This window comes from Bufo gargarizans, chromosome 6, assembly GCF_014858855.1.
Source record: "Bufo gargarizans isolate SCDJY-AF-19 chromosome 6, ASM1485885v1, whole genome shotgun sequence".
In the NCBI taxonomy this organism is placed as follows: Eukaryota; Metazoa; Chordata; class Amphibia; order Anura; family Bufonidae; genus Bufo; species Bufo gargarizans.
Genome location: NC_058085.1, coordinates 345,127,870 through 345,137,092, shown reverse-complemented (window position 1 = coordinate 345,137,092; position 9,223 = coordinate 345,127,870). Strand labels below are relative to the sequence as shown.

Genomic DNA, 9,223 nt, shown 5'->3' with positions numbered 1-9,223 from the left:
GCATGTGCTGAATTTGGTGGTGCAGAAGTTCATTCACAACTACCCCGACATGTCAGAGCTGCTGCATAAAGTGCGGGCCGTCTGTTCGCGCTTCCGGCGTTCACATCCTGCTGCTGCTCGCCTGTCTGCGCTACAGCGTAACTTCGGCCTTCCCGCTCACCGCCTCATATGCGACGTGCCCACCAGGTGGAACTCCACCTTGCACATGCTGGACAGACTGTGCGAGCAGCAGCAGGCCATAGTGGAGTTTCAGCTGCAGCACGCACGGGTCAGTCGCACTACAGAACAGCACCACTTCACCACCAATGACTGGGCCTCCATGCGAGACCTGTGTGCCCTGTTGCGCTGTTTCGAGTACTCCACCAACATGGCCAGTGGCGATGACACCGTTATCAGCGTTACAATACCACTTCTATGTCTCCTTGAGAAAACACTTAGGGCGATGATGGAAGAGGAGGTGGCCCAGGAGGAGGAGGAGGAGGAGGAAGAGGGGTCATTTTTAGCACTTTCAGGCCAGTCTCTTCGAAGTGACTCAGAGGGAGGTTTTTGGCAACAGCAGAGGCCAGGTACAAATGTGGCCAGCCAGGGCCCACTACTGGAGGACGAGGAGGACGAGGATGAGGAGGAGGTGGAGGAGGATGAGGATGAAGCATGGTCACAGCGGGGTGGCACCCAACGCAGCTCGGGTCCATCACTGGTGCGTGGCTGGGGGGAAAGGCAGGACGATGACGATACGCCTCCCACAGAGGACAGCTTGTCCTTACCCCTGGGCAGCCTGGCACACATGAGCGACTACATGCTGCAGTGCCTGCGCAACGACAGCAGAGTTGCCCACATTTTAACCTGTGCGGACTACTGGGTTGCCACCCTGCTGGATCCACGCTACAAAGACAATGTGCCCACCTTACTTCCTGCACTGGAGCGTGATAGGAAGATGCGCGAGTACAAGCGCACGTTGGTAGACGCGCTACTGAGAGCATTCCCAAATGTCACAGGGGAACAAGTGGAAGCCCAAGGCCAAGGCAGAGGAGGAGCAAGAGGTCGCCAAGGCAGCTGTGTCACGGCCAGCTCCTCTGAGGGCAGGGTTAGCATGGCAGAGATGTGGAAAACTTTTGTCAACACGCCACAGCTAACTGCACCACCACCTGATACGCAACGTGTTAGCAGGAGGCAACATTTCACTAACATGGTGGAACAGTACGTGTGCACACCCCTCCACGTACTGACTGATGGTTCGGCCCCATTCAACTTCTGGGTCTCTAAATTGTCCACGTGGCCAGAGCTAGCCTTTTATGCCTTGGAGGTGCTGGCCTGCCCGGCAGCCAGCGTTTTGTCTGAACGTGTATTCAGCACGGCAGGGGGCGTCATTACAGACAAACGCAGCCGCCTGTCTACAGCCAATGTGGACAAGCTGACGTTCATAAAAATGAACCAGGCATGGATCCCACAGGACCTGTCCGTCCCTTGTCCAGATTAGACATTAACTACCTCCCCATAACCATATATTATTGGACTCCAGGGCACTTCCTCATTCAATCCTATTTTTATTTTCATTTTACCATTATATTGCGAGGCTACCCAAAGTTGAATGAACCTCTCCTCTGCCTGTGTGCTAGGCCTAAATATATGCCAATGGACTGTTGCAGTGGTGGCTGACATGAAGCCTGATTCTCTGCTATGACATGCAGACTAATTCTCTGCTGACATGAAGCCAGATTGTCTGTTACGGGACCTCTCTCCTCTGCCTGGGTGCTGGGCCTAAATTTATGACAATGGACTGTTGCAGTGGTGGCTGACGTGAAGCCTGATTCTCTGCTATGACATGCAGACTGATTCTCTGCTGACATGAAGCCAGATTGTCTGTTACGGGACCTCTCTGCTCTGCCTGTGTGCTAGGCCTAAATATATGCCAATGGACTGTTGCAGTGGTGGGTGACGTGAAGCCTCATTCTCTGCTATGACATGCAGACTGATTCTCTGCTGACATGAAGCCAGATCGTCTGTTACGGGACCTCTCTGCTCTGCCTGTGTGCTAGGCCTAAATATATGCCAATGGACTGTTGCAGTGGTGGGTGACGTGAAGCCTCATTCTCTGCTATGACATGCAGACTGATTCTCTGCTGTCATGAAGCCAGATTGTCTGTTACGGGACCTCTCTGCTCTGCCTGTGTGCTAGGCCTAAATATATGCCAATGGACTGTTGCAGTGGTGGGTGACGTGAAGCCTCATTCTCTGCTATGACATGCAGACTGATTCTCTGCTGACATGAAGCCAGATTGTCTGTTACGGGACCTCTCTGCTCTGCCTGTGTGCTAGGCCTAAATATATGCCAATGGACTGTTGCAGTGGTGGCTGACGTGAAGCCTCATTCTCTGCTATGACATGCAGACTGATTCTCTGCTGACATGAAGCCAGATCGTCTGTTACGGGACCTCTCTGCTCTGCCTGTGTGCTAGGCCTAAATATATGCCAATGGACTGTTGCAGTGGTGGGTGACGTGAAGCCTCATTCTCTGCTATGACATGCAGACTGATTCTCTGCTGACATGAAGCCAGATTGTCTGTTACGGGACCTCTCTCCTCTGCCTGTGTGCTAGGCCTAAATATATGCCAATGGACTGTTGCAGTGGTGGCTGACGTGAAGCCTCATTCTCTGCTATGACATGCAGACTGATTCTCTGCTGACATGAAGCCAGATCGTCTGTTACGGGACCTCTCTGCTCTGCCTGTGTGCTAGGCCTAAATATATGCCAATGGACTGTTGCAGTGGTGGGTGACGTGAAGCCTCATTCTCTGCTATGACATGCAGACTGATTCTCTGCTGACATGAAGCCAGATTGTCTGTTACGGGACCTCTCTCCTCTGCCTGTGTGCTAGGCCTAAATATATGCCAATGGACTGTTGCAGTGGTGGCTGACGTGAAGCCTCATTCTCTGCTATGACATGCAGACTAATTCTCTGCTGACATGAAGCCAGATTGTCTGTTACGGGACCTCTCTCCTCTGCCTGGGTGCTGGGCCTAAATTTATGACAATGGACTGTTGCAGTGGTGGCTGACGTGAAGCCTGATTCTCTGCTATGACATGCAGACTGATTCTCTGCTGACATGAAGCCAGATCCTCTGTTACGGGACCTCTCTCCTCTGCCTGTGTGTGTGCTGGGCCTAAATATATGCCAATGGACTGTTGCAGTGGTGGCTGACGTGAAGCCTCATTCTCTGCTATGACATGCAGACTGATTCTCTGCTGACATGAAGCCAGATTCTCTGTTACGGGACCTCTCTCCTCTGCCTGTGTGTGTGCTGGGCCTAAATATATGCCAATGGACTGTTGCAGTGGTGGCTGACGTGAAGCCTCATTCTCTGCTATGACATGCAGACTAATTCTCTGCTGACATGAAGACAGATTCTCTGTTACGGGACCTCCCTCCTCTGCCTGGGTGCTGGGCCTAAATATATGCCAATGGACTGTTGCAGTGGTGGCTGACGTGAAGCCTCATTCTCTGCTATGACATGCAGACTAATTCTCTGCTGACATGAAGACAGATTCTCTGTTACGGGACCTCCCTCCTCTGCCTGGGTGCTGGGCCTAAATATATGCCAATGGACTGTTGCAGTGGTGGCTGACGTGAAGCCTCATTCTCTGCTATGACATGCAGACTGATTCTCTGCTGACATGAAGCCAGATTCTCTGTTACGGGACCTCTCTCCTCTGCCTGTGTGTGTGCTGGGCCTAAATATATGCCAATGGACTGTTGCAGTGGTGGCTGACGTGAAGCCTCATTCTCTGCTATGACATGCAGACTAATTCTCTGCTGACATGAAGACAGATTCTGTGTTACGGGACCTCCCTCCTCTGCCTGGGTGCTGGGCCTAAATATATGCCAATGGACTGTTGCAGTGGTGGCTGACGTGAAGCCTCATTCTCTGCTATGACATGCAGACTAATTCTCTGCTGACATGAAGACAGATTCTCTGTTACGGGACCTCTCTCCTCTGCCTGGGTGCCGGGGCCTAAATATCTGAGAATGGACTGTTCCAGTGGTGGGTGACCGGAAGCCAGATTCTCTGCTATGGAACCTCTCTCCAATTGATTTTGGTTAATTTTTATTTATTTAATTTTTATTTTAATTCATTTCCCTATCCACATTTGTTTGCAGGGGATTTACCTACATGTTGCTGCCTTTTGCAGCCCTCTAGCTCTTTCCTGGGCTGTTTTACAGCCTTTTTAGTGCCGAAAAGTTCGGGTCCCCATTGACTTCAATGGGGTTCGGGTTCGGGACGAAGTTCGGATCGGGTTCGGATCCCGAACCCGAACATTTCCGGGATGTTCGGCCGAACTTCTCGAACCCGAACATCCAGGTGTTCGCTCAACTCTATTTGTAACCTCTGGTTTGCACTTGACCAAGATGTGGAAATGTGTACACAACTATATTTGCAATAGCTTGTACCATACAGTCAATTATGTGTAAATTCCCTCATGCATTTTTTTATATTTACACCATTGGCTGTAGCTTACATAAATCATCAGGGGGGAGCAAAATCAGTTTCCCTCATGAAAGAAGCAGATCTGTTGTTCCGAAATCTGGAAGGGAAGGTCAGTCATATTTCTGCTCTCCACATAAGAGGCAAGGAGAACTTCCAGGCAGACTTCCTGAGCTGTCATCAGCTGAGACAGGGGGAGTGGTCTCTGAACCCTTCAGTATTTTCGGAGATAGTCAGGCTGTGGGGGGCCCCATCCATGGATCTTTTTGCCACCAGAATAAAACAGAAAGGTGGAGAGGTTTTGCACTCTCAACCCTATAGAATTCCCAGATGGGGTGGATGCTCTTCTTCAGAAATGGAGTTCCCCCTTAGGCTACGATTTTCCTCCCTTCCAGCTTATTCCTCTAGTTCTCAAAAAGATCAGAGATAAGGGTGCAAGAATAATTATGATAGCCCCCTTCTGGCCAAGAAGGGCATGGTTCTCTCTCCTGAGAGTCCAATAACAGACCCCTGGATTCTTCCGGAGATCCCGGACCTTCTGATGCAGGGCCCAGTTTGTCATCAAAATGTCAGGGGCCTACACCTTATGGCCTGGAATTTGAAAGGTCATTACTGATTAGACAGGGGTTTTCGGAAACTCTAGTGTCTACTTTAATAAAAAGTAGGAAAGCTGTGACAGTTTCCATCTATGCTAGGGTTTGAAATGAGTTCTTAGAATTTTCAGGGATTAAGGCAGGTTCTTTGCTCTCTGAGACTTTGGTCATTCAGATCCTGGAGCTTCTCCAGAGGGGTTTGTCTCTGGGGTTAGCAAAGAACACTCTGAAAGTTCAAGTTTCGGCCCTGTCTGCCCTCTTTGGGAAAAATGTTGCCACTGACCCCTGAGTGGTAAGGTTCTTCAAGGCCGTAGACAGAGTTATTCCGGTTAAGGCACCCAGGATTCCCCCATGGGATCTAAATCTAGTTTTAAATGCTTTAACTAGTCCTCCCTTTGATCCATTGATGTCTAGTTCAGGGAATCTCCTTACCTTTAAGTTAGTCCTTTTGGTAGCTTTAACCTCTGCGAGAAGGGTCAGCGAAATTCAAGCTCTCTATCAATTCTCCCTTTATGTCTATCCTGGATGATAGGGTGATTCTTAGACCAGATCCTTCCTTTTTACCTAAGGTTCTGTCCAAATGTAACAGACTCCAGGAGATAGTCCTTCAAATCTTTTTTGATAAACCCAGGGACCAGGAGGAAAGAGTCTTCCACTGCCTGGATGTTAGGAGATGCGTTATACATTACCTAGAGTTAACCAAGGATTAGGTTCTCTATTCTGGCATAAATTAGGGTAAGGTGACCTCAAAGAGTTCATTAGTCAGATGGATTAGGACAGTTATTTCTCTGGCTTACACCTCTTCTGGAAGTTCTCCTCCTCTTTCTCTGAAAGCACATTCTACTCTCGCAGTCTCTACCTCTTGGGCTGAAAGAGCTATTGTTTCTATTGAGCAAATCTGTAAGGCTGCCACGTGGTCTTCTCCTTCTACCTTCTACCGTCACTATCGGCTCCAACTAAATTCTGCCTCTGATCTTCTCCTTGGTAAGAAAGTTCTGCAAGTGGTGGCCCCCCGTAAGGAAGGGGTATTTTCTTTTCTGTAATCTCTCTCTGTGGTGCTGTCATGGGGGAAGGGAAAAATAATGATTATAAAAGATACAGAATTATAAAGTCGCTCACCCGTCTATTGTCATGTACTGGTGCTCAAAGTGTGGCTGACTTACCCAGTCAGTAGTATGAGGTAAGAAAACTTAATTGGTAGACTGGCACTCTATATCTGGTTAAACGCAGAGGACACATAAACTGTATCATATACAATAATTTATTACCCCTATTTAAGGAGGAATAAAATTATGATTACACTCACGGTAATCAGATTTTCCACACCCCACGACAGCACCCTTCCTTTTTCCCTCCCTGGTGTTTTATGGTTCTCTGTTTTAACTTGCACAGGGTGTAGCAAAAAAAAATTATAATAAATGTATACATAATTAGAAGAACTAAACTAGGCTGAAGTCACTCACGCTCTGTAAACTACTGAGGTGGGAGAGAGGCTCTACCTTTTTATTCTGCAGGTTTCCTGTCCCTGGGGGTGGATCCTCTCTCGGTGGTGCTGCGTGGGGTCTGGAAAATCCAATTACCGGTGAGTGTAATCATCATTTTCTTTCACATGGAAGCCCCAAAAGTAGGTGAAAGGTAACTGTACTGACCTTCTCCTAAGCCTGGATCTATACACGGCTCTAATGTTTTCATTACTATTTTATTAAAGCAGGGTAGACACCAGTGCTCCTAGAAATCTGCTACTGGAGCTTAATCTTTTAGGTGGTTTTCTTTAAAATGTGTTCCTTTTCTTAGATATAAGAATACCAAGAATCCCCACAATACCAGCTGTGACTGTCCATGCGGATGAGCCACCATCTGAGACATTTATAGCATATGAACAGAATATATTCCATAAATGTCTAATCTCACCTCTGGGTCCTGCTCCTATCTGAAGAACAGGTCCAGCAGGGGACAGACAGCACACAGCATGCGTGGCATCCTCTCAGTTAACTGCTATGCTATAAAAATTGTTAAAGGGGTTGTTCGAGCTTTTACTATTGATGACCTATGCTCAGGATAGGTCATTAATATCAGATCTGCGGGGTCCGACGTCCGGCACCCCCGCTTGATGCACTCTATGAGGACACGGTGCTCGCAGTGCGCACGTGCCGTCTCCAGTCTCTCTTCCTTCTCTGCCGCTGCTGTCTATGGCAAAGACCATAGATGGCAGCAGCGGACTGGAAGAGAGAAGGGAGACGGCAAGTGCGCACTGCGCGCGCCGTCTCCTCATACAGCTCATCGGAGGGGGCACCGGGTGTTGGACCCCCGCTGATCTGATATTGATGACCTATCCTGAGGACAATTCATCAATAGTAAAAGCCCGGACAACCCTTTTAAATAAGCAGGCTGGCTATTTTTAAAAGTCTAATAGCAGTCAATGGAGAGTGTGCTGTGCAGCCTCTGCCACCCCTCCATTCACTGCTATGGGACTTTTGAAAAACTTTCTTCATTCACTTCCAAGTCTTATTCTTGAGATAGTTGTTGGTTCCTCCTCTGGGACCCAACTCCTATCAGACATTGGTGGCATATCCTATAGCAGGGATGCTCATCTTTCGGCCCTCCAGCTGTTGTAAAACTACAACTCCCACCATGCCCTTCTGTAGGATGTTCGGGAATGATGGGAGTTGTAGTTTTGCAACAGCTGGAGGGCCGCAGATTGAGCATGCCTGTCCTATAGATATCATAAATGTCCCAGCTGGAAATGTACCAATACGCAGACTATACCTATGAACACCTTGATTTTGTACCTGAATTCATGTTTTCAGTTGAGTTTGTTGAATTCTGCCCTAATTCTGATTATCATTATTGTTTCCATCTCTAGTGTGGTGATTACAAAGTGGGGGAAGGGCCGGTAAGGTTACAGAATTGGTTAATGAGCCTATTAAGTGTTCTGAATATGACAGTATGGAGTATTATGGATTTTAAAGTTTATTAAATTAAATAGTATAAAAACAATTACATGCATTTAGTTGCTTTATAGTTAGACGTGATTTCGCTTTATACGTATTACACAGTCGAGTCCCATTATTCTGACAGCCAGACAATATCCAGAGTAACCGCTGCGTGTAGCATGGACCGCAGCTAGCCGGGCAGGGGGTGACTTGTGACAGGACCAGCACAATGAAGTGCCTTTTGCGCTGTGTCATTAGAAGAATTTGATATCTCTAACTTTTTAGTCCAACCAGACTGTCTGTTACTCTGCTTTAAAATAACTTCTTTATTAGCTTCAACTTTTCTTCATATATAACACAGCCGCCTCCGCAGCAGATCGTTCCATGTACAAACACGTGTTGCATAAAGTATCACAAAATGGCAGTACGCACAAAATGGTGGTTTAACTGTTCAATGTTCAACATAAAGAGATACTTAAAGATGATTTAAGATGCTATGTAACCCTTAGAGTTCTGGAATGTATTGAATAACAGTTTAAATAGGAAGGATAGGTAGTGGAGATGGTTTGAAAGATTGGGACCCTCTGGATGGATGCTGGTCATCCCACAATTTGCCAGAATTAGCATTCAGTCACTTTGTGTAAGCAGGAGGATTCTTTTTAAACAATTTTTCCTCTAACAGGGAGATAGGGAATCTGTACGGCTCGTGGAGTAATGATAAACAAAAGAGGGGAGTAATGTGAGAGTAATGAGGTCATTGCAAATAGTATACTCATATAAGATATATAAAAATGATGATTGATATTATATACATGTAATTTAGTCTTATAGATCAACCTTACAATCTTATTTTAGTAAGAATCATATCCTTATTTGGTGTTTATCATGTATTCTATTTTTGCTACGTTGGAGCACATTCTCAAGGCCATCTGTAATTGTTCTGAGGTTTGACTATTTTGTGAGGAAAAAGGGAGTATTTCATCCCATTTTGGATACAATGAAGATGAATGCGGTGGAGGTTGAGAAATATGTGGTGTGGGCAGAAATATCTTATGTTCCCCGAATTCTAGGAAATATTTACCACAGAATGGGTCCAGATGCTTAAAATACCTTCTTTATTAACCTCAAATTCAAATTGAATCCAGTATTTGGACGTTGATTATTTAGGGTACATTCACACTAGCGGCAGGGAACTCCAGCAGGCTGTTCCGGCCT

General features: G+C 46.9%; 1 protein-coding gene across 1 annotated transcript in view; it reads left to right on the top strand.

Annotated features, from left to right (window-relative positions):
- The first annotated feature begins 6,636 nt into the window (after window positions 1-6,636).
- The window catches only part of LOC122941131 (ATP-binding cassette sub-family C member 2-like), a 252,760-nt gene continuing 250,173 nt past the window's right edge, over window positions 6,637-9,223 (top strand). The window contains exons 1-2 of the mRNA XM_044298157.1: window positions 6,637-6,657; window positions 7,939-7,968. The gene's annotated coding sequence lies outside the window, so the exon portion shown is untranslated. The remainder of the gene's footprint in view (window positions 6,658-7,938; window positions 7,969-9,223) is intronic.